The sequence below is a fragment of the Aedes aegypti genome, chromosome 3 (genome assembly GCF_002204515.2).
Source record: "Aedes aegypti strain LVP_AGWG chromosome 3, AaegL5.0 Primary Assembly, whole genome shotgun sequence".
Taxonomy (NCBI): domain Eukaryota; kingdom Metazoa; phylum Arthropoda; class Insecta; order Diptera; family Culicidae; genus Aedes; species Aedes aegypti.
Window position 1 is genome coordinate 40,986,306 of NC_035109.1, and position 25,767 is coordinate 41,012,072.

At 37.5% G+C, this 25,767-nt stretch overlaps 1 protein-coding gene across 14 annotated transcripts in view; it reads right to left on the minus strand.

The window, feature by feature from the left end:
• LOC5570551 (extracellular sulfatase SULF-1 homolog) overlaps window positions 1–25,767 on the minus strand; it is a 236,792-nt gene that overhangs the window by 90,186 nt on the left and 120,839 nt on the right. The window contains exon 4 of one of the 14 annotated variants that reach the window (XM_021854653.1): window positions 19,597–19,667. The exons of the other annotated variants lie outside the window; for them this stretch is intronic. The gene's annotated coding sequence lies outside the window, so the exon portion shown is untranslated. The remainder of the gene's footprint in view (window positions 1–19,596; window positions 19,668–25,767) is intronic. 14 annotated transcript variants of the gene reach the window in all.

The following is a 25,767-nucleotide window of genomic DNA, read 5'->3' on the forward strand; positions in this document are numbered from 1 at the left end:
AAAACGTGCTGTGTTACGGGAAATGAACGATCCGATGCACGGAATCGATTATATTGACGCATCTTTAGTATACTTCGTGCAAAAATTACAACTTCCCGAAGCAAAATGCAAAAAGGTCAAGCTGAATCGAATGAATCACTTGATTCTTTCTGGAGTATCGCAATATGATGAGAGAATGAGAAAACCGTCATTTAAATGCAAAACTACGGTCACATTTGTTCGATTTTCAGACAGACTGGACCAAGTATTCTTTAATGCTTATCAGGAGAACAAACCCCAAGCATGAAAAATGTAAAAATATTTGCATTATTTGCTGTAATAATGAAACCTAACTATTTGATGACATATCTGTATCAAAAAAGCATCGAAAAAATCAGAACTGTTGGAACTCTGAACGTATCTTTAGAATGCAAAAATATCTTCTAGTCCGGTCTATCTGAACACCGACCATTTTTCAACAGTACACAGTGAGTCATATGCATCAAAATATTGAAAAAAATTAGGCTTGAATATTTTCGTAAAAGGTTGAAGTTGGCGCAATAAAAATGACAAGATATCAAATAAAAATGACAAGATATTGTAAAAAACATAAAATTACGGTAATAACATGTTATTATTATTATTATTTATTTGGTTAACATCTAAACAGATAACACTGAACCAACAATTTCACGCCACAAAACTCGGTTCGTGGCCGCATCTTTCCATCCTCGGTTTTGCCCCACGCTCGCCAAATCGATTCGCACTTGATCCGCCCACCTAGCTCGCTGTGCTCCACGCCTTCTTGTACCAACCGGATCCGAAGCGAACACCATCTTTGCACGGTTGCTGTCCGGCATTCTTGCAACATGTCCTGCCCATCGAATCCTTCCAGCTTTGGCCACCTTCTGGATACTGGGTTCACCGTAGAGTTGGGCGAGCTCGTGGTTTATCCTTTGCCGCCACACACCGTTTTCCTGCACCTGACGTTCGAAGACTCCAAGTGCTTGCAGGTCCTCCTCGAGCATCGTCTACGTTTCATGCCCATAGAGGACTACCAGCCTTATGAGCGTTTTGTACATGGTACATTTGGTGCGGGTGTGAATCTTTTTTGACCGCAGCCTTGTGGAGGCCATAGTAGGCCCGAATTCCACTGATGATGCGCCTCCGTATTTCACGGCTAACGTTATTGTCATAGACGAACTCGTCGACCACCTCGAACGTATCCCCGTCTATCGTAACACTACTACCTAGGCGAGCTCTGTCGCGCTCGGCCCACCAGCTAGCATGTACTTTGTCTTGGACGCATTCACCACCAGTCCAACTTTCGCTGCCTCGCGTTTCAGGCTGGTGTACAGGTCTGCCACCTTTTCAAATGTTCGGCAGTCAATGTCCATATCATCCGCGAAGCAAACAAATTGACTGGATCTCGTGAAAATCGTACCTCGGCTGTTGAGTCCGGCTCTCCGCATAACACCTTCTAGCGCAATATTGAACAACAGGCACGAAAGTCCATCACCTTGTCGTAGTCCCCGGCGGGATACAAACGAACTGGAATGTTCGCCTGAAACCTTCACACAATTTTGTACACCTTCCATCATCGCTTTTATCAGTCTCGTGAGCTTCCCGGGAAAGCTTTTCTCGTCCATGATTTTCCATAGCTCTACGCGGTCGATACTATCGTATGCCGCCTTAACATCGATGAAAAGGTGATGCGTTGGGACCTGGTATTCACGACATTTTTGGAGGATTTGCCGTAAAGATCTGGTCCATTGTCGATCGGCCGTCAACGAAGCCGGCTTGATAACTTCCCACGAACTCGCATACTATAGGTGATAGACGACGGAAGATGATCTGGGATAATACTTTGTAGGCCGCATTTCGAATGGTGATCGCTCGAAAGTTCTCACAATCTAACTTGTCATATTACCCCTTCCTTCCTAGCTGTTTTGCTTCCCAGATTGTGCCTATCAGCCGGTCCAGACAAATGGCCAGCCTTTCCGGGCCCTTCTTTATGAGTTAAGCTCCGATACCATCCTTACCAGCAGCTTTATTGTTCTTGAGCTGTGTGAATGGCATCCTTAACCTCCCTCAAAATGGGGGCTGGTTTGTTTCCATCCTCCGCAGTACCTACGAAGACATTTTTTCCGTTGTCCTGACCTTCATTGCCTATGCTTTCAGCGCCATTCAGATGTTCGTTGAAGTGCTGCTTCCATCTTTCGATCACCTTACGCTCGTCCGTCAAAATGCTCCCATCCTTATCCCTGCACATCTCGACTCGCGGCACGAAGCCGTTGCGGGATGCGTTGAGGTTCTGATAGAACTTGCGTGTTTCTTGAGACCGGCAAAGCTGTTCCATCTCCTCACACTCCGTCTCCTCCAGGCAGCGTTTTTTCTCCCGAAAGAGGCGGATCTGCTGTTGCCGTTTCCGTCTATAACACTCCACGTTCTGCCGGGTCCCTTGCTGCAGCATGACCGCCCGCGCTGCGTTCTTCTCCTCCAGAATCTGCCTACATTCCTCGTCGAACCAATCGTTCCGTCGACTCCGTCCCACGTACTCGACGTTGCTCTCAGTTGCATTGTAGATGGCTGGCTGCCTTCACTGTTCTCCAGCAGTCCTCAAGAGGGGCTTCATCCAGCATCTTCCGGTAATGCAGCCTCGAGGTGCTGCGCGTATGCAGCTGCGACATCCGGTTGCTTGAGCCGGTCATACCGGGGCGGCCGTCGGTACCGTACGTTGTTGACGACGGAGAGTTTTGTGCGCAGTTTAACCATCACCAGAAAGTGGTCAGAGTCGATGTTAGCGCCACGATAGGTCCTGACATCGATAATGTCGGAGAAGTGCCGTCCATCAATCAGAACGTGGTCGATTTGTAATTCTGTCTGCTGATGTGAATAACATGTTAACATAAATATAAATAACAAAACGAGGGTTGCTTGAAGTTTATGAAAACTTTACCACAATAGATAGTACTGAATAGTACTGAAAAGTGACATGCATACGAAACACATACGAGTTCATACACGTACGTGAACAACTTAAGACTCTATAGTATCTACTATGGGCTCCAGAAGAAACTGCGGTCAAGAAAGATTCACCCCCGCACGAAATGCACGATGGGAGGAGGCAGCTGAATCGAGTTGTATGGCGTGGAATTGTTGATATCAATGTTATACCAATAAATGTAAATGTAAGTAATAGCCCTAGCGAAAGCAAAAATAGCCCTGAAAAATACTTGGATGCAACTCTAGTGAGTTTTTCGAAAGAATCGTAAGACGAAATCTCAGGGTAAACAATAATGTAATTTCTAAAGGAAGGTTCGGCGCTAGAAATTTTGTAACTATTTAGGTGAAAAAATGCAGTTGATCTTCTCGGAGGAATCGCATCTTCCCAACATGACTACAATTGAATGCTACGTAATTGTTGAAAAAAATTTTAGTGAACTATTAAAATCAACCTCTAAAATGTCTCTATACATCTGGAAGAATCAATTAAATGAATGAATGAATTGTCTTTATTATCGAGACTTTCAGCCCTTGGCTGGTTCGTCTCTTAGAAGAATCAATTAAAGATTTTGTTTGCAAGAATTCCTGAATAATATTTACTGAGAATTCCCGAGATATTTACGGAATGATTTGTCAAATAATTCTGAACAGAAACTTAAGGTATAACCTCAAAGGCATCGTTGGAGGAATTGGTTAAATCTGTGAAGAATTTGCGGAAAAAATCCTTGCTTGGTAATCTTAAACCAAAATCTGTTAAATAAAAACTACTAATTCTGGTTATGAATTTCTGTGTGAATCTCAGAAGGTACTCAGTTACTTAATTGTACTTAATTGATCACTGGTACGAATTTGCTCTGGTTGATACTAGCGATTCTTTATAAGAGAATTTAGCGGAAATAAGATTGAATAATTTGGCAGCAATTCGGCAGTACTGAAATCGCTTAGCATTTAGGATGATAATGTAACACGCACATGACTTCCTCATTGCAAAAAAATATTTTGTTCCGTAGTAGGCCTTTGAGCTAAATTTCAAAACTAATAAACAACAGAAAAAAAAATATCGATAACCTTATATCGCAGTAATAAAAATGTAACAAGGCAAAAATCTTCATATATCAATGCAATATTTCACATAAAAAGCACTTTTGTGATCAGAAATATTTTAATAATTATTCTCCATTAGAGTTTTCGCCTGTATAAAAAACTAAGCCAGTAATGCGCACAGTTATCAATCGTCATCATCGTTAAAATTGATAACGATGATTGAAAAGGTAAACTTTACTCCCAGGTTTCCTGTCATTTGACCAGCTTCGTAAAATGGCTAATTGTTTTGTTCGCATCACAGACACTCAATGATTTCTAGTTTATAGATGTCTTATGATGATTTTTAACACTTTTTTATTTTTATTAATGGCAATATTTCGTAAAACAAGATTTGAGTTTACCTATTTTTCTGTGAGAAAACTGTTAATAACTTGATGACTCTGAAAGTATAAAGACATTTTCTAAGAAGAAAAATTTTTTCCTCACATTCCCCTACTCATTCCAAAGTGATGAGAAACAGTCCAACGGATTGCTTGTCTCAGCATCCAACCAGCCGGATTGGATTGGATTCGTATTTATAAACACACAAACCGCACATCAGTCGCAAGTTTGGGTTTTGCACATGAGAAGTAATATTTATGCAATAAACATTTTGTTTATTGCTGAACCATGTTAAGTCTGCTCGGTCGTCTGACTGTCGGCAACTTCGGCGTCAATCGATAGCGTAGGAAGCAGTGCCGATGAATAATCCTACCAAGACAACTGAAATGAACTGCGAAATCATGGTGACACATTCCGACTAGAAGTGGTTTCGAAGAAATGTGACTCTCGAAAAGAGCGGCAAGCAACGAAAACGGGGTAAAGTGGCCAAAGTTTTTCCTTCGCAACGAAATCGATACTTTCCTTTAAGGTGCAAGAAAAAATGGCACAAAAGTCAGAACTGAAAAAGCAGTTTTTTCTTTTTAAAACAACAAATTGATAAAAATAAAAACACACAGCCTTTTTATTTGGCAAATAATAGAGCTGTGTGTTTTTATTTTCTTCGATTTGACTATTTAAAAAGAGAAAACTGCTTTTTCAGTTTTGACTTTTGCACCATTTTTACTTGGGCCTTAACTGGACCAGAGTGGAAGTGGTTCCAGCGCTAAAAATAGCATCACTGCAACTTACGAACCGACACGGATTCCGAAGACCTTCACAGGTGCAGCAAACAGGTGGCCATTGGGTATGAGTGTGTGTGGAGGAGGGTGAGTGAGTGGACCGTGGTGTCCAAATTTCCGCCCAACTAACCCACGCAGCATAAGTACTCTGCTGTGACGGTACAAGGAATTTCAATCACGCGACAAGCAGTGACGCTCATCGTCGCACAGAGAAGTAACTAATACTAATTGGTGGCCATAATTTCAAATATGAGATTTTTGATTCCTCTATATATTTTTAAACTTAAGGACTATATCGAAAATGAAGGAGCAACATTGAAGATGCTTGTTCTTCACAATGCATTAATCTTTTTGTGCCGAAATTTCTATTTGGGAGGACACGTGGAATTTGATCTAGCATCGAATTAGCGGTGTGGAGCAAAAACAATAGTGGTTATCACGCTCAATGGTGTGGGTGCTCTAGTGTAGATGTAGTTGTGAAACTCACAGGAATATTATATGCACTCTGTCCCAACAAACACCAAGAATCTAGGTAAAATATAAATTTGGATTATATATTTCCATATGATGAGTCTGGAAAATGTGTGCAAGTTTCGTTGAGGAAACAAAAAGAAACTGTATATGATGAGCGTATGTCAATGTTCGTGTGTTCAAACGTCTCTAAGCTCTATATTTGAGCCATACTTATGCATATGCGGCAAAGAGTAGCTTAACATGGCAAACCCAATGCCGCTTATTACATATGTTTGTATCTATTGGTTTAAAAAAAAAGCCATTAAGTAAAAAAAAACATAATTTTGGCGTTGTTTTGGTCCAAATTACTCCAGTGTGGGTCAGTCAGTGGCTTGAGCCCTAATAAGTGCCTTCTCTTATTCCGCTGTTTGTCGGAAATCGAAAAACATAGAAATGTAGGTCGAAACTGAATAAATTACGACTTTTATTTATTTTTGCTGCAGCAAATATCAACGGACGGATGTATATTTAGTTCAGTTATGATTTTTTGTCTCCAGGAAACAATTCGGATAATTCGATTGCAAGTTTAATTGACATTTTACATTGTACTTTTCCAACAATTTTCAATGCTCTTAAAAACTTTTTATCATATTAAACACGTATAAATTGCACATACCCATCGTAAACCATCGCACACAACATTGCTTTCTATTTACAACCCTAAATTCCGGAAAACCGGAAATAACCAACCGAACACCACTGACTGCCTGCAGTTGCATGTTTCTAAATAATACATTTCTCACATATTTCATCCCCTTTCAGAGCACTTCTAACCTTTGACTTCTGAAAATACCGGCTTCACTGATAAAATTTTCATCGCTGCCAAATTGGTTCTCTTAACTGCCTTCAACTCTTTCCCATACATGCATTCCTTCAGTATAGCAAAATAGCGCGCGAAACATTGCTTTGGCCCTATTCTGAATGTGCAGGCAGGCAAATAAATCAATGACCGTACAGTGGACCACCATGCCACCTCCTCTTCCGGATACCGACCGCCTTATTCTAGCCTTGATGGCCTTGGCTTTTGGTTCTTGTTTTGCAGTGGAAGCTTTTCCTATTCACACGTTGCACGTACTTTTTCCATACATTCTTCTGAATACCAATCATTTTAGATAACCACGCTCAACAAATGCATATTTGAACCAAACAAATGCAACACTATTCATGAAGAATAACGGAATATGATCACAGTCAAATAGACATAACAGCTATAACAATTAACAGTGCGCATCGTACCTTCGTGCTGTGCGTACACGAATTCTCTCTGCTCTTGGAAGTTTTCTTAAAAACTACCTAAAGCAATAAAACAGTACTTTTCAGTGCTACACAAACAGTACTTTTCAGTGCTAAAATTAAAAACGGTACTTTTCAGTGCTACTAAAACAGTACTTTTCAGTACTATTTTTTCTACTATTGATCCCTTTACGATCCTTGTTTGGACCCGTGCCTTCGATTTTTCGTTGGACCTGTTGGTGAAAGCTAGCGGTGGTAATCCTTCTTGGACACCGTCTTCGAAAAAAAAACCTCTTAGGAGGTAGGGGAAAAGCACTAATTTTCGACCTACAAGAAATCTGTGTCAATTTTCGGGTTTCCATACAAAGTAGGCCAAAATCGTATGAATGGGTCGAAAATTAGTGCTAGGTCGAAAATTGGTGCTTTTTCCCTATCGTCATCTTTGGTTTATTCACTAAACATGAGCTGTGATGTTAAAGTCACCAAAATAGCTTTGGTGAGCGAATTTGACGGATAGCGCCGACAATTTTTGTCGCATAGGATTCATCGAATGTAGCGCGGTTGTTGCACCATGGCCAGATTCATTTCCCGAGCGCGTGCACGGAAAGAAATAACAATTGTGATTTTAAAAAAACAGTAGCGGAAAATCAACTGATGATCATTGTCGTTCTACTATTATCAAACATTTTAATAAAAATAAAATGCTTTTAGAAGTGCGCAGCAATGCTAAATCGGTCTGATGTATTCTGCGCAGTTCATATGTATTTTCCACACGTTCTCCTATAATTGTTTTTAATCCACTTCGATACCGTCAATCCGCCCCCACACTGGATGACGTACACTCAGCTTAACGCAATTTATGATTAAGTATTGAGTTGTATATATTAGTATAAATTAGTTGTGGTGCTAGAGGACATCTTGAAAATTCACTGAGATTCTTTCAGAAACCCTTTTGAAATTATTATATGTAATTATTTCTTTGATCGCTCTGATTTTTCCAATAACCTCCTTGGGACTTCCTATTGAGTAGTGTGTGATCCTTTGACTGCGACGCTTGCTCCTGCGGGGGCGGGTGATGTAGTCAGGATCAATCGTGTTACGCGCGGAGTGCAGGGGGGGAAACAAAAGAAGAAAAGTGGCGTGACCCGCATATTGTTTCAGTAGTGTGTGATCCTTTGACTGCGACGCTTGCTCCTGCGGGGGCGAGTGATGCAGTCAGGATCAATTGTGTTACGCGCGGAGTGCAGGGGGGGGGGGGGGGGGCAAAAGAAGAAAAGTGGCGTGACCCGCGTATTGTTTCAGTTGTGTGTGATCCTTTGACTGCGAGTGCAGTGAAAAAGTGTATAGTGTTTCGTGGTAACCCCAGCGCGGCGACGGAAAAAAAACAGCTTTACATCCTGGTAAAATCGTACTCTATTATTACATGCTCACCTATTACAAATTGAAACTAAATACGTGCCAGGGTCGAAAATTTAATTTTCGATTCGGGAAGTGTAAAAGCATTTCATATATCCATTTGATATCTGAGTGTTTTTATGCGGGGCTTACTGTAAATGAAAATGACCTCAGAATGTGTGTGTATTTACTGCCATTCTTGAAATGGGTCGTTGGAATTTCAGTAGAGCTATCACCTTTCATCTCCTGGGCTAAAATTGTCTGCAGATATAAAGATATCGTAGGGTATCAATAAATACATGCATACAATTTTCTTCCATAAAAGCACTGCCGGTCAGTGGGAGGTGGATTGTATCACACACACACACACACACAACCTCCTTGGGACTTCCTATTGGACTATCCCAGAAACCCATCTTGGGTTATTATGGAAATCCTTTCAGGATTCTGCTGTAAAATTCTGGAATTCTGCCGAAAATGATTTAATGATTGCTTTCCAGTGTTATGGAATCTATTTTAAAAATCTGGGTTCGGGGATTCTCACAAAATTTCTCGGGATTTCTTCTGGAAATCCAATCGAAATTATTATTTAAATTCTGATATTTTCCTCGTAATTCTTCAGTATTTCTTCCGTGAAACTCTTTGAAAGTTCTTCAAAATCCCTTTGAGATTCTTTCCGAAAAATGTCTTAGATTATACCTATTATTCTAGAATACTCTCGGAAAGACGCCTGAGACTATAATCAAAAAAATCTATTATTTCACTTCACTTTCTTCCGTGCAAATTCTTGGGATTCTTTCGGAAATTCCTCTGGAATTCTTTTGTAAATCCCAATGGAATTCTCCCAGAAATCCCTGTGGAATACTTCCAAAAATCCTGCTAAGAAGCTTCCAGAGGACGGGGATTTTTTTAAATCTTTATTTATGGAAATCATCCGAAAATTCCTCTGTAATTGTTTGGAAATCCTCCTTATATTCTTACAGAAATCCTTCTTATATTCAGATTTATTGCTATTGATGTTATTGTTTCTGCCTGAGATAGTTTTGTATATCCAGAATTTTTCCGAAAATTCCTTTGTGATTCTTTAGAATTTTTTTCTAAGATTTTTTGAGAAAAAAAACTCTGTGATTCTTCTGGAAATTCATAAGGAAGTGTTTTTGATTTTTTTAGTGATTTATCATTGATTTTCCTTGAAAATTTTCTTAAATCCTTGGCAAAATTTTCTGAAAATCCCTCTTGACTTCAAATGGAAATCATCCAAGAAAACTACCGGACAGCCACTGGGACTTTAAAAAAATACCTGTGAGATTCTTTGATTACTGATTTCTTTTTCTGAGCATCTTTTGAAAGTGACTTTTAAATGGTTCTGGAATTTCCATTTGAAATTATTTCGTAAATCTTTCTGGAGCTCTTCTGGACATCGTAATTATTCTGGAAAATATTCATGAAATCGTCTGGATGTCTGTGACTTTTCATTGAATCTTCAGGGGTTCTTGCGAAATAACTTCAGGGATTCTTTTGGATATCACTGTAAAAAAACATTCAAAATCCATTCGAAATTCTCCTGAGATTGTTTCAGGAATTTACGAGAATCCTTAAAATAATTCCTTTAGAAATCTCCCTGATAATATTTTAGTGATTTTTCTGTGGTTCTTCTGTAATTCTGCTGGGATTCTTCCGGAAATCCTCCTTTAATTCCAAAGCAATTTCCAGAAGAATTTCCAGAAGGATATTTTTAAGAGTCCTGTATATTTTTCCCTAAGAATTTCAATGTATTTAAACAAAATACCAGGACAATTTACGGTTGAATCAGGTCCGTCACACTCGGGCTCAGATTGGGTACCACTTCTAGTACTGCATTTGGTCCCTCGGTAGTGCAAAAGGTACCCAAGTTTGACAGATCGCAGTACACTTTGAACGGCATTCTAGATTACCTTATGAGCCATAAAATTTTGAGCAACTGCAAGGGACATGGGGGTCTTTAATTTGTCTATGGTTGAATCCCACAAAAACTTCCGGTGGAATTCTTGAATGCTTATCATTCAAGCAGAATTCCAGTCGTATTTCCGGATGAATTTCGGCAGGTTTTACGGAAGAATACCAGCAGAATTTCTTGAAAAATTCCAGTAAAATTTCTGGAAGAATCTTTGAAAGATGTTTTGAAGTCCTCCAGCAGGATAACAGAAAGAAATCTGGGGGTATTGTAGAAGAATTTCCGAAAGAATCCAAGAGAGAGATAGTCGAAATAATAACAGTTTTCTTGAAAAATTCAGGAAACTCCCAGGGTCTAGAGGTAATTCGGGAAGAATTTCTGCAAGAAATCTAAACAGAAGGATTTGAAGGATCCTCAGAAAGATTTTCGAAAGTATCCCAGAAGGCTTCCCGAAAGAATGCTAGAAAGATATCTGGAAGATTTCCTACAGGATTTTTGGAAGAGTCCCAGACAAATTTCAAGAATATGGACGTAAAAATCTCAGTGGCATTTCTAGAATAATTTCAGAAAGATTTTCGGAAGCATCCTCGAAAGTATTCTAAAAGGATTCCGAACGCATCTCAGGTGATTTCCGGAAGAATACCAGAGGTATTCTCATAATAATCCCAGAAGTATTTCTGGAAAAAGGCCAGAGTTATTTTCGGAGGAATTCTCGACGAATTTGTAGTAGAGTCGTAGTACATTTTTTGGCAAAATCCTCTAAAAATATCCAGAAAAATTGCATCAGGATTTTTGTTAGAATCTTCCATTGAATTTCCGAAAGAATCTTCGAGAATTTCGATTCGAATTTGATTTCCAGGATTTCAAAATTAATCCTTAAGGAGATAAACGCAAACTCACATACAGATTTATGCAAATATTCCAATAAGATGTCCAGAAGAATCACAAAGGATATCCGAAAGAATCTCAGATATAGTACCGGAATGCTAACGATGTTTTTGAGATGAGTTCAAAAGCGATATCTGTAAGTATTCTGTGATTTCCAGAAGAACTTAGAGAAAAATCAGAAATAATCTTTAGATTTCCAGAACAATCCCAGAGAGGTTTTGAAGGATTCATAAGTGATTTAAGGAAGAATCCCAGGAGGGAAATTCCATAGAATTCTGGAGTAATTTCTGGACCAATGTCTTTTTATATGCTGTATCAATATTTACAAGTAATTATAATAAACAAGTATTTATGGAACAACAACAATTTTAATTTATCGCCATAATTGAACGACAATTTTAATTAGAATGTGCATCCACCACATCATCCCTCTCAGAAGGATTGTGATTCTAAATATTTTTTTTTGCGGTGATTCAGAATTGTAATCACATACTAGTTTAATTGTATGTGGTGTCATTCAATATTTAAAATAAGATTCGTTATGCCGAACATGTTGATCCTTCGACATGAACCAACGAGCATTGCTTGAAATAATGAGATTTTTTCGATTACTTTGATTACTGATTTCTTTTTCTGAGGATCTTCTAAAAGTTACTTTCAAATGATTCCGAAAATCCCGTTTGAAATTATTCCATGAATCTTTCTGCAGTTCATCTGGACATCGGAATTATTCTGGAAAATATTCATGAAATCTTCTGGATGTCTGTGAATATCCTTTAAATCTTTCAGAGATTCTGGCGAAATAACTTCTGGGATTCTTTTGAATATGACTGTAATTTGGATTTAGAATTCTCATGGGATTATTTCAGATATTAACGATAATCCTTCATACAGAAGTGATGTTTCTGTGAATCGCCTTAGAATTCTTCTGGAAATCCTTCTATAATCCCAAACCAATTCTCAGAAAATTTTTCAGAAGGATATTTTTAAGAAACTCAATGGAATTTCTGAAAAATACCAGAACGATTTACGGTTGAAGCTCACGAAAACTTCCGGTGGAATTCTTGAATGATATCCGGAAGAATGACAGTCGTATTTTTGGATGAATCTTAGCAGGTTTTACAGCACAATCCCAGCAAAATTTATTGAAAAATTTAGAATAGAAAGATATCCGAAAAAAAAACTCCAACAGGATTTTTGTAAGAGTCCCAGGAGTATTTCAAAGATATTGGCGTAAAAATGTCAGTGGAATTTCTTGAAGAATTTCAGAAAGATTTCCGAAAGCATCTCAAGTCATTTTTGGAAGAATACCAGAGGCATTCTCATAAGAATACCAGAAGTATTTCCGGATAAAAATCTAGAGTTATTTTCGGAGGAATTCTCGAAGAATTTCTAGTAGAGTCGTACATTTTTTGATAAAATCCTCTTTAAATATCCAAATGGATTGCATCAGGATTTATGGTAAAATCTTCCATAGTATTTCGAAAACAATTTTCAAGAATTTCAAAGAATTTAATTTCCTGGATTTCAAAAGTAATCCTTAAGGAGATACACGCAAAATCACATACAGAGTTCTGCAAAAAAATCCAAAAAGATGTCCAGAATAATCGCAATGGGATATCCGAAAGAATCTCAGAAGTAATACCGGAATGGTAACGTTTTTTTTTGGATGAATCCCAAAGCGATATCTGGAAGAAAATTCAGAAATAATCTCAAGATTTTCAGCAGAACAATCCCAGAGAGGATTTGAAGGATTCATGAATGATTTAAGGAAGAATCCCGGGAGACGCTCCCAAAGAATTCTAGAGTACTTTCTGGAACTTTTTTTTTCATATGATTTATATATAAAAATACTTTGATTCAAATATATTTCTTGTGTAGCATTAAGTTTAACTACAGACATAGCTCGTAACATCAATAATAAATTAAATTTATAAATCTTTTAAACACATCCAAATTGAATAACAGTTCAAAGAGTAAAATACCATTCTCATGAGTTTTTGAGAATCATATGGTCGGTGTTTAGACAGACCAGACTAGATGAATTTTGGAGCTCTAAGGATACGTAAAGAACTCCATCAATTTTAAATCTTCCATGTTATTTTTATACAAATGTATCATCAAATAGATAAGTTCCATTATTACAGTAAATATCTATAATATTTTGATGTTTCACATGTTTGGGGTACATTTTTCTTACTCGATTGAAAAAAACACTTGGTTCAGTCTGTCTGAACACCGACCATATATATGTTTGCTATTTGATATTTAAATACTTGAATTGTGCTGTATCAATATTTACAGGTAATTATAATAAATAAGTATGTATAGAACAATAACAATTTTAATTTATCCCCATAATTGAACGACAATATTAATTAGAATGAGCCTCCCCACATCATCCCTCTCAGGAGAATTTTGATTCCCAATATTTTTTTTTTTTGCGGTGGTTCAGAATAGAAAATATCAAAAGTCTATTGTAATCACATCCTTTTTGTTCAATTGCATGTGGTGTTATTCGATATTTAAAATAAGATTCGTTAAGCCGAACATGTTGATCCTTCCACAAGAACCAACAACAAGCATTGCTTATGTTAAGAGATTTTATCGTAATGCACAACCAGCCTAAACGTTCTTCCCCTTTTGTATAAGTACTAATTATAATTTCAAATTATTTTAATTAAATTAGTTGTGTTGTCTACTATTGTACACGGCAATATGTTTTAAAATAAGTGGAGCTGCTTTTAAAACAAACTTTAACATCGATCAACCAAACCATAGAATATCCAATAGCGAAAAAATAATAATAATAACCGATCATTGCAAATCGAGCCGAACTGGCGCTCTTTCCGTGCGCACGCGCTCTGTCCGTGCGCACGCGCTTTCTGCAGAGCTGTCAAACAGACTTTTGTGCCTTCCTTCTTTCGCTCTCCTTCAACTCAACAACTCATCACGATCCACCTCGCGGTGGATTGGTGAGCTGTCTGGTTGTTGCAGATGAACACTTATCGTGTAGCGTGACATCATCATTGTCAGTAAGCGTGCAACTCACCAGACAAACGATAGGTGTAATTAACAACTGGACTATGGTTGCAACTACAAACAAAAGAAAGGGTGAATCTCTGAATTCACAACCCCATTAAACATTTGAAGGTTCAAACGGCCGACTAAATTGGTTGTAAAATCGGTCGATTGTTGCACCGACGCTTATGGAAGTTTAACACAGGGATCAACCGAATATCACCCGATTTAATAGGGTGGGCCGACATAATCCTACTAAATAGGAGGATAAATCGGTATTTTAAGTAAAATCCAAGCAAGTTGACCTACTAAACATCAGATTTCCTCGGTCACCCGATTTAATCTAGCGATTAGTCAGTTGTTAGCTGTGTTAAACTTCCATAAGCGTCGGTGCAACAATCGACCGATTTTTCAACCAATTTAGTCGGCTGTTGAACTGTCAAATGTTTAATGGGGAACTTCCTTCCAAAAAAGTGGGATTTAAAACTGTCACTAAACGTGGCAAGAATGGAAGAAAGAACGTTTCTCCGGAAGGCGAACTTTCTTCCAAGGGTGAAATGGATAATGTTAATAATTGCATCGAAATGAGCAATCAGTTCGATGCTCTAGACAAATTTTCCGAACACCAAATCGAAGCAGCCTCTAGCCCAGGCTCTTTGATTCAAGTGAGGAAGCAAAAAGTGCCGCCTATTGTGGTCAGTTGTTTCGATTTACGGGATTTAGGCAGGAGATCTTGAACTCCATTAGGGGAATCAAGGTTTCCTTCCAAATCGCAAAGAACTGTCGCGTTTTGCCGGAAACTCTTTAAGATCGCGAACTTCTTCTCAATCAACAAATCTGCAGGTTATTCTACTGGTCTTGTTCTTCTAGACATAGAAAAAGCATTCGACAGTGTTTGGCATGAAGGCTTGATCGTAAAATTAAAAAACTTTAATTGTCCAACATACATTATTAGAATGATTCAAAGTTATCTGTCAAATGGCACACTTCAGGTTAATTATCAGAACTCCAGATCTGAAAGACTTCCTGTAAGAGCTGGTGTTCCCCAAGGCAGCATTTTGGACCAATATTATACAGTATTTTCACATCTGACTTACCTGAGTTGCCTCTGGGATGTCAAAAATCCTTGTTTGCGGATGACACAGGCCTCTCCGCCAAAGGACGAAGTCTGCGTGTCATCTGTAGTAGATTACAAGAAAGTTTGGATATTTTTTCTTCATACTTGCAAAAATGGAACATTTCTCCTAATGCTTCCAAAACTCAACTAATAATATTCCCACATAAACAAAAAGCTCTTTATTTGAAACCTTCAAGTAGACATGTTGTCACGATGAGAGGGATTCCAATAAATTGGTCAGATGAAGTTAAGTATCTAGGGCTCATGCTTGATAAGAATTTAACTTTCTAAAATCACATTGAGGGCATTCAAGCCAAATGTAATAAATAGGTAAAATGTCTCTATCCCCTTATTAATAGAAAATCAAAACTTTGTCTTAAGAACAAGCTTTTGATATTTAAACAAATTTTCAGGCCAGCCATGTTGTATGCTGTACCAATATGGACTAACTGCTGTAATACCAGGAAGAAAGCTCTGCAGAGGATTCAATATAAAATTTTGAAAATGATTCTGAAGCTTCCTCCCTGGTATAGTACCAATGAGTTACATAGAATATCCAATGTTGAAACATTGGAACAAATGTCAAATAAAATTATTAAAAATTTTAGACAAAAATCACTGCACTCTTCTATTGCCACGATAAATACGTTATGTATCTAGGTTAAGTTTGGATAATTGAAAGCGTTTTTTTCTCTTTTAAGCAGGGGAAATTAACTCACATGCAAACATTCTGAACTGCTACGGTAAACAAAATGTCAATAAATGTTTAATTTAGTGTTCCCAAATTAGGACGATAAGAAATGAATATAATGTTTGGAATGATACTAATAAAATAATTGAAGGAAAAACTATATGTCCATACTCTGAAACTCGTGGATTGTTTGGAACATTGGATTTAGAGCCACAAAAACAGAGCTTCTCCTTAATTTCATAACAGAATTAGCCAACATCAGACTGAAATCCCCCAATTCAGTTTATCCCAAGTGTAAACATCCATAATTAGCTTTATGGTTCCGCCTCAAACAATAAAACCAGAAGATGGGAACCAGCTGGCAGCGATTAGCATTATTGTGTCGTTTGCTTAGAACTCCATTTCGCCTTTCGAATCAACTTGTTGAATTTGGCTTTGGCTGCAGCTGAAGATTTCTAGTTGACCCAATTCCAACGGTGTCGCCTCCACTCAGTCAACCATCTGTACCAGGGTTTCTCAATTGGTGGTTCGCGGCCCAAATCCGGTCTGCGTTTTTTTACTGTGCAGTCCGCGGAGCCCAAGCCTTGGGCCAATGCACGCTAACAATAATCAATATGTCCCATGAAATACGGCAATGCTTGTTTAAAAAATGAAAATAATTCATTTTTATCATATTTCCACATATTTGGCAGTTTTCAGAATTAAATCGATTAATAACTTGTAGTCAATGTTGCTGAACAGCGATCGGAAACGCGAAGCACGATGAATTTTCGTAGGCATCAAAACATAATCTGCGAATAAACACTAACAACCGTTCGGGCGCTTCATTCGTTCGTGTTTCATTTTCGGATCGCTGTTTCTCCTGACGGTATCATCGGGTGATTTTCCATCGCTCGGTAATGTGAACGGTACGATTCACGCTGCCTGTTCTTCGCGAAGAGCAGGAAAATATTCATTTCGATCATCTTCAAACGGGCTCGCAACAATCACGCTAAACTTGCTCCGCTCAAAAATGAGTGCCGAGCGCACAAAATTGGCCTCTTTTCGTGCAGCACAGATTCTGTACAAAGGGGCTGTACACAGTTTTGTGCAAACGGTGGTAAACAATACTGAATGAGTGAAATGAGCACAGAGGAGGAACGCTTGGAATGCGGAATTCAGTTCCAATTTTAAAGTTTTTTAGAGATTTTTTCATTTGAATAGCCGAAGTGGAAGCAAATGGGGAAAAAACTTTCGCATTTGCGACCATCTTCCGGCTTTTCGCTAGAAAACATATCAGAAAACTCCCCATCTTACCAACGGTCAACTGTTTGCTGCCGCGCGGGAGATCATTGACAGTTCCGTTTCCATCGATCCCCGCACAGCCGAAGGCCAACACGTCGGCAACTCACAGAATGAGTGCAACCTACACAGAATTTTCACTCAGTCAGCCAGTTCTGCATTGGTTGCCTCATTCTGTGTAGTTTTAATACATGCGCTGCGTGGAGCTGGCTTAGCGTGGAGTGTTTGCTTGACTTTACGAGAAGAAGCAACCTTGCAATTAATCACCAGAATGAACAGCGCGTGGATAAATGAATCCTACGAGTGGAAAGACTATCACTTTATCTAGCAGAATGCTTAGCATCAATTATCTGTTTTTCGATTTCTCATTTCAACAAAAGGAATTTGCTTCATTTAAGGGGACACGGGAGACCGTGTTATTTTCCCTATCTTTTGTCTCACTCTAACAATTATCATCAAAACTTTGTCGAAGCAAATCTCGAGTTTTAGTGAACCGATGAAGCTGAAAATTTAATCGATTGTGCACCACATATATAGAATATAGTGATAAATTTTTCACATCCATATATGGAGTGGTACTTGAGATCTGCTTCTTCAAATGGATAGGATGATTATAATGACGTCCCGTGCGGCCTTAACGTTCAACGCTCCGTCATCGTAATCATCGTCATCATCGAAATGTTAAAACTAAAAATTATTCGATGAAAATGTGTTCACTGTGATTCGGTTGGAGAGTAGAATACAGTGAACACATTATCATGTGAATTTTCTTGATGTTGAACGAAAAAACTTCTTTAGAAAATTCCGAAATCAGTGACGGATCCTGCCCCCTTAATGGTGTAGGATTTCTTCCTTCGCGAATAAATCAAATAAGATTTCCAAATTCAATTTTTTTTTTATTTTCTTTTCGCCGTTCACAATTCTAAACACATCTCTTCTCAATCACTTCCTTTTCAAAACTGACTCTGTTTCATTTCATCTCCTTTCTTCTCCCTCGTGTTAGTGTGTAGCCGTAAGCTTGTTGTGGTTGGTGTTCATTGAGGCTGGTTGTCAAAAGCTCACTCTCGCAAACTTTTATTCTCGTCCGCTCAGCTTCTGCTTCGCTGCATGCAAGATCGAGAGTAACACTGGCACAAATCACGTTATTGATATCATTTATTTACTCAGTAGAATCTTCTGCTATTATTCATATTTTATGAATCAATATGTAATTTAATTATTTACTTAAACTTATCATTCCTACAAATGGCTTTTCCTAGATCCCATGCGAATAATTGTACATTGAAATATACGGCCAACCACATAAAATTGTTTCTGCGATTTGACCTGCGGTTCAAAAAGTTTAGGCACGCCTGATCTGTACGGCTTGACCCCATGGGATTTCTACGTCTTCAAACAACACTATGGTCGCTGACTCCGGCTGCCGAAGAAAGCTCCGATTGTTTTCATTCCCATTTTCCGCCAGCTGGATGTCACTTGCTTTTCATGCTATTTTGATCCAAACTAAAAAAAAGTACTTTTTATATTTATGGTGCACCAAGTAGACGTCCACCGAGTCATCCCCCTCCATCCCCTAATGGTCAAATGATGGTTGAATGTCGTTAGCTGGCTGGTGGGAAAACGAGAACGAATTAGCAGCTGTACTAAATTAAGCAACGGCTGAATAAATAGACGATGACGGCCAAGTAAGTGGCAGAGCTAAACAGAAGCGTCGCAAATGCTGCCGACTTCACCAGCACTGCAAATGCACCATCGTCGGCCATCTGCTAATCGTTTCTCTACTGAGGTTGACTTTTCTTCAGAAGTTATTTAATTGTTATTATTAAATAAAATTAGAATAAAAAATTTTATCCCAATGATAAAATCATTAGGATGTTTTGCAGTCGGCCTATGTCCAAGGAAGGAGTTTAACTTTCTGCATATTTACATAGGAAGGTTGTTCCTGCTGTCGGTCGTACGAGGCTTTCGGAAGAACGTTCATTGCATACTGGACCAGGAACAGAATTTATCCATACAAAACATCTAGCGCTTTAGGAGTGCATGTTTTCGGGCTGGTGCCTTCGGAAACTTCAGCCGCATAGCTGGTGGTGTGATGCAGACGTTTTTATTTCGCGTCTATAGCTTTTGCTTTTATAGCGTTAAAAAATACGACAAGTTGTCGAAGACACCAAAGTTCTAGGACTTCAAATAACAAAGTTATGGCAAAAATGTAAAAATTGCTGGAATTTCACGTTTTGTTGTACTGAATGATAGACAAAGGCAATGCATTTCAATAGTAAACTAATAAATCGTGTGAAACATATTATTAACAGTGCTGCAGATAAATTGACACTACCTGTTGGCCAGTCGAATATCAATTACTGGGAGATTTGCCACGTGATAATAAATCCTCGAGCAATGGAATACCTGTAAGTAAGCAATAAATACGAATTTAGTAATATGCCATTTAATTCAGATATTTTAGTTTAATATAAGAAATACGAGTATTTCAACCTCAACCGTGAGGCCTTCAGTGTTTTCTTCAATGTTCAGTATTACAGTCGCCCCACAGTTATGGATAGCACACGTATATGGATCAGAGTTCGATTAAACAGAGTTTAAACAGAGATTAAACAGAGTCAAATAGAGTTGCAATAACGCAATACACATTTTTCCTGTGTACCATGAATCTATACAGCATCCCAATAAATTATAACTTGCTTAAGCACATTTTTCCATCCTTACGAAATAAAATGTCAACAGGCGTTGCAGAATTCGCTCTCATTTGAGAATGAAGCACGATCAAAGCAAGCAAAGAAAAACATCCCATCTGTTGCGGTCCACGATCGTCATTGTATCGCAACGTGTAACAAGTCTGATAAATGGAAGCAACGAGCGAGAACCCCAACGAGAGAGCGATGATAAAATCCATTTTTCTCGCTTGTTTACCGTTGGGGATAGGTGTTTTTCTTTACTGGCACGATAAACAATCCACGAACTTCCAATAACAACAGTGTCCCCCAGGCTTGGAGCATGTTTAGAGGGGTTTTATCATGCACTACTATCCCCCCAATCTGATCAAACTTGTAGCAGTATACGATAAACAGTCTCTCATAATGTGCAGCATGTTATGATAGTTACAGAGAGCGATACGTGAGAGATTCTCTCAATTTTCTCAGGATTCAATCCCTGAATGTCAACCATACACATTTAATTTATTTCGCCGAGGCCGGCAAAAATAATTGCCGAGAACCCAACAAAATCTCGGTAAAAGTTCAAAGTGCCGATTAAACTGCAAAAGTTAAATCAACCCAGCTGTCAAAATTTGACGAAAATATCGGTAATCCGTTGCTGAAAATCTCGGCACATCGCTACCGAAATTCGGCAAATGATTATGTTTTTGATTGCAAGAAGAATAAGAAGAAGAAAATAAACATACATTTTAGTAATCAAAATAAATTTATTTAAATCAAATGTATTATTGCGTAACACACATCTCACATTTCACCCAATTGAAGATTTTTTGTGAGCTTCTATTTGAAGCAAATAGTGACCATTTTCGCAGCACCTTCATTGCGAGGGGTAGAAGTTGCATGGAATACTCCTAAAAGTGTAATAAAAAAATCATAAACTGAGCTGACTCGTATGCTGCCTTTCTACGCCTACTGCGCGGGACAAATATGCGTAGAACGGCAGTGTTAATGAATATAAAACAATAAATTATGTTAATACTTACATGTAAGCGCACTCCCTCTTTCCAAGAACGGTTTAATATATTTCAGCACATGTTAATTTATGCAGCTCTGATGTATCGGTTTTGACAGATGCACTTTGCCGAAATTCAGTAAAAAATATTTGTTTGCTGATCGTCGTGGCAAAATAGATTACCGAGTCTCAGTTATTTATGTAAACTACCGATTTTCGTCAATTTGTATCTGTCAATATCGCTCATCTGTCAAAATTGAACGAGATTTCAGTAGAAATATGTTTTACGGGCTTTATTCGGCATTTAACTTTACCGAAGTAAAATTCTACGATTAAGTATGTATGCCTAGAAGCGTTGATTCATATCTGTGGGGCATTGAAACCCATACCACAGTTATTAATCAAAGATAAGACGATTCCAGAAGAAACGCTAAAACGTATGATTTCACTAACACACCATTCGTTCATCTCACAGATAAATTAGTGTTATAGTTTTCTGATCCATACTACAGTTGACAAAATGGGGAAAAAGCTAAAATCGGGAAAAAAAAAATTTCGACATCTTTTTATTTTTATTCTCGCCTAAAGAGTTTGTTTAATGTTTTTGTTAATGTTTACAGCGTTTTTTTTATATTTTGTATGAACCGTAATAATAAACAAGATCCCTAACGTAACTGCGTTCTGTGACAACTGTGATACAAAGTGAATTCATACTTTAGATGATCGTATAGACGTGGCCAATGTCAGACCTGACTTTTTACATTATGGTTGTACCTAATGTTACCACATTGAAATAATGTGTTTTTGAAGGCTGACAAAATCTGGTCAAAAGGGTGCTAAAATCGGAGGTCGACAAAATCGGGTCTAAAATGGTGCTAAAATCGGGGGTAGACAAAATCGGGGTCTGACAAAATCGGGTCATTACTGTATGAGCCGATTTGATCCAGAATACGAAACCTCATCTCCCACTGATCCACATCTGTGGGATGGACAACATTTGATATTTAAATAGAAATCGACACTTTTTGGTAAATAATTGTGAGTTCTGAGGTGTATTCCCGAAAACAACTAAGGGGATTTTGTTTTGTACAGCGTCACCATGATTTTGATTCATATTTTATTCAGAAAAATGTCTCTTAGTTGATTCATAACTGTTGGGTGACTGTACTATGTACTAGTACTACTCGACTGTCGCATCTAATACACATCATTGAGACAGTCTTACGGTTCAGGTCAGAGAGGTTGTGTTTCATTGTTTCATTATCGAGCTTTGAAAACCTAAAAATGCAGTCACTACTGAATATTAAACAATCTAAATGTCACCCGTCAGTTGATATGACTGACGTTTCACAATGCACAGTGGGACCGATTTGGGTTTTAGGAGGAAATATGGAACTCACACCTTCAATTGTGATTTTACGTAAAAGTGATGTTCTACAAAATTGGAACTATTTTGAAAACAATTTTTTTGGTCGGAGTGGAAATTAGGGTGTCCCCTTGTAATAAAGATAGTTTTCAAAACTTTTCTGTGTAGAATAATATTGGTATGGTTGCATCTACTAATTTGAAGATCAGAAGATTTTTAGCTGATTTGACTAAAAAATTTTTTTTCTAGTTCAGGCCTGCCCAAGCTTTTCTAACCACGGGCCAAATCGCAGAAACGATTTTGTGTGGCGGGCCATGTTTTTAAATGCATTTGCATGGAATCTGACAAAAGTGAATGAAGCAAAAACAGAACATCTTGCTGGATTTTGGAAAAGACACTTTCGATACCATGCAATAATTTTGCCAAGGATTTTTTACAATTTAGTCCATTTTTAGATACTGTGCCAGAAACCCACCTCGTATTATTCCAAATCCTGCAGAGGTTATTTAAAAAATCATGACCCGGAATGTGTAAAAATCCTGAACAAGCATATGCGAATATCTTAGTCACAATTAAGTGAGAATTCTGACCAGAGTTTTTTTTTATGGAATCCTAACCATTTCAAAATTCAACCTTACCTTACCTTAGTGTCCAAAATTTCGACAGAAACCAGTTCATAATTCAATTATAAATTCACATAACATTCTATCAAAATCCTACATAGGTTTATATTATAATATTGCCCATGATTTTTGAAAATTACGCTTGGGAAATTCTGGCTAGAAATGTATGGAATCCTATTGAAGATTTTGTGAGAATCCTGACTATGTTATCCGTGATAGTCGTATCCATAATTCTTCCTGCAAAAATGTCTTCGATTTTTTGTGAATATTGATATATCATTCAGTGAACATATGTTAGAAAATTTAATCATTTGGCAATAAGTTTTACTCAGGCATCATTTACCGAATATTTAAGGATATCCATTTTGGACTTCTCAGCTCAATAATAACCCTTTATGAGCATGTATGGTGAATTCAAGTACCATTCGGTTACTTGGGCCTGGTAAAAAATGTTGATGTAATCCTCACAAGGTTAATGTTATGAGCATGTTTTTATAATGAACATGAAATCTTCCCAAATAAGATTTATGAGTAGAACAATTTTACGGGCATCTAACTCATCCGAAAGAAGTGCGCTTTGCGAAAGAGGACTACGTGATTATTGAGCTTAAATCGAATTCAGGTTAACTTCTGTGTCCGTGAGTCCTCTTGTGGTGTAGGTGTAACACTAGGACGGTTCAGATTCTAATTTTTTTTGAAAATGCAATCTCCCATATCTTCCTTACCATCCTTACCATAAAAATAGTGTTCTGTGAAATTTTCAGCTTTCTGTGTGGTGATTTAAAGGTGGCCCAAAGACAATGTAGGTTTACATAGAAATTACTAAGAAGAAATTTTGAGAAATGTTTCAAACACGTTTGTACTAGAATGTAAGTACCAACTCATCATCCCATAGTGAAAACTCATTCTTCAAACCATAATAAAGAAATTTGCTCAAGAGAGCAATTGAATCTGATGGAAAAGAGAAAAGATATTCATGAGTTTGTTTGCTATTATTTAGCTTCATATGGGATTATAGCCCTGCAAACATCTACAAAAATCCCAAGCAAAATTAGCTCCATAAGGATTTGTAACTTCAGCATATTCTTCATTAGGGTTTGAAGAATGAGTTTTCACAATGGGAAGATAAGTTTGTACTTTCATTACTGCACTAACTTGCTTGGAACATTTTCCATAATTTCTCCATAGTTATTTTCATATAAACCTACATTGTCTTTGGGCCACCTTTAGATCACCACCTAGAAAGCTGAAAATTTCACAGAACACTATTTTTATGGTAATGATGTTAAGAAAGATATGGGAGATTGGATTTTCAAATATTTTTTAAATCTGAACCGCCCTAGTGTAACACGCCCTATCTAGTGAACAGGGAGCCGTGAGTTCGATTCTCACCGAGAAGACGTGTAACTTTTTCGCAAATTTCACAGCAATTTGTCCATTTAATCCAACTGCAAACTATATGTAATGTTTAGTTTTTCACTGGTTGCCGTAAACCACGAATTAAACAATTTCAACCATTAATTAAACAATTTAAGCCGTTATTGAAACTAGAAATGATATACAATTTTTAAAATCCAAAAATAAGATGTTCAATAATTCGTTAATTAAATGTTTAAAAATAATTTTAAAAAATATCGAGCTTAAAACTAATTTGCAAATCGAAACAATTAGCCTTTCTATATTCTAACTTAAGTTGATAGAATAGTTACCGGGCGGAATATGAGAAGTATTTTCAATTCCTCCACGGGGCGCACAAAACAAGGTCGCGGCCGGACAAAACAAGGTCCGCGGGCCGTACGTTGGGTAGCCCTGTTCTAGCTCCATTGGCCATTTTAGAGCATTTTTCGTTAATTGATGTAGAGTGACCCATCGAAAATAAATTATAGTGTTTTATTTTTTATTTCAAGTTTCTCAGCAAAGTTGTTTTCTTATCACCTTTATACCTGATTGAAACCTAATTGAGGTCAGTAGATCCATACAATTTTAGAGTATAGTTGTAAACATTTTTTAATGAAAACATATATATGTTTTCTCATGTAGATATAGTTATCCGATATAGTTTCTGATCTTGAAATTTGTAGAACAAACTATACCGATATTCTTATAAATAAAAAAGTGTTGATGATTATCTTGTTTACAAGGGGCCACCCTAATTTCTGCTCCGACTAAAATAATTGCTTTTAAAATAGGTAACAACTTTGTAGAACATCACTTTCAGGTAAAATCACACTTAAAGGTTAAAAACCCCAATCCGTCCCACTGTGCAAAGGTCCGAAACGACAATTTGTCATGTTTCTTTGTTATCGTTGATCGTATTGTGTTATTGACGTATAATGTCTTAAGATAAATTGTTCGTAATAGTTTTGCATCTTGCCAGGAAGATATTACAGATTACAGTTATTACGCAATATATGCTAAACCGGTTTTAATAGCTTCAATATAATCACCAATTTAGTGTCGACAGGTATAAGTACTGTTCTATCTATCAAGATTACAATAATTAAGTGAATTGTTTGTAAAAACAGGGAGTAGAAGCCATGGCACAGAAGCGTCATCGAGCCGGTAGTCAATACCATATGTAACAAACGAAATATTTTGTTTTATACGGATTCAAATAAAATTATGATCTTCTCAGCTTTGCATAAAACTAATGCTGTTGAGAGATTTTTTGTTGCAATAGAAGTATAAATTTATTAAATAAGAGTATTCTTGTTGGAATAGAAGTATAAATAAGGCAGTACACTGATTCATGAATTGAATTTAAAGATAAACCAATGTTCTACATCGAAAAGTTGTAATAACAGTGTACTTTAAGGTACTTCTGAGCATAAAA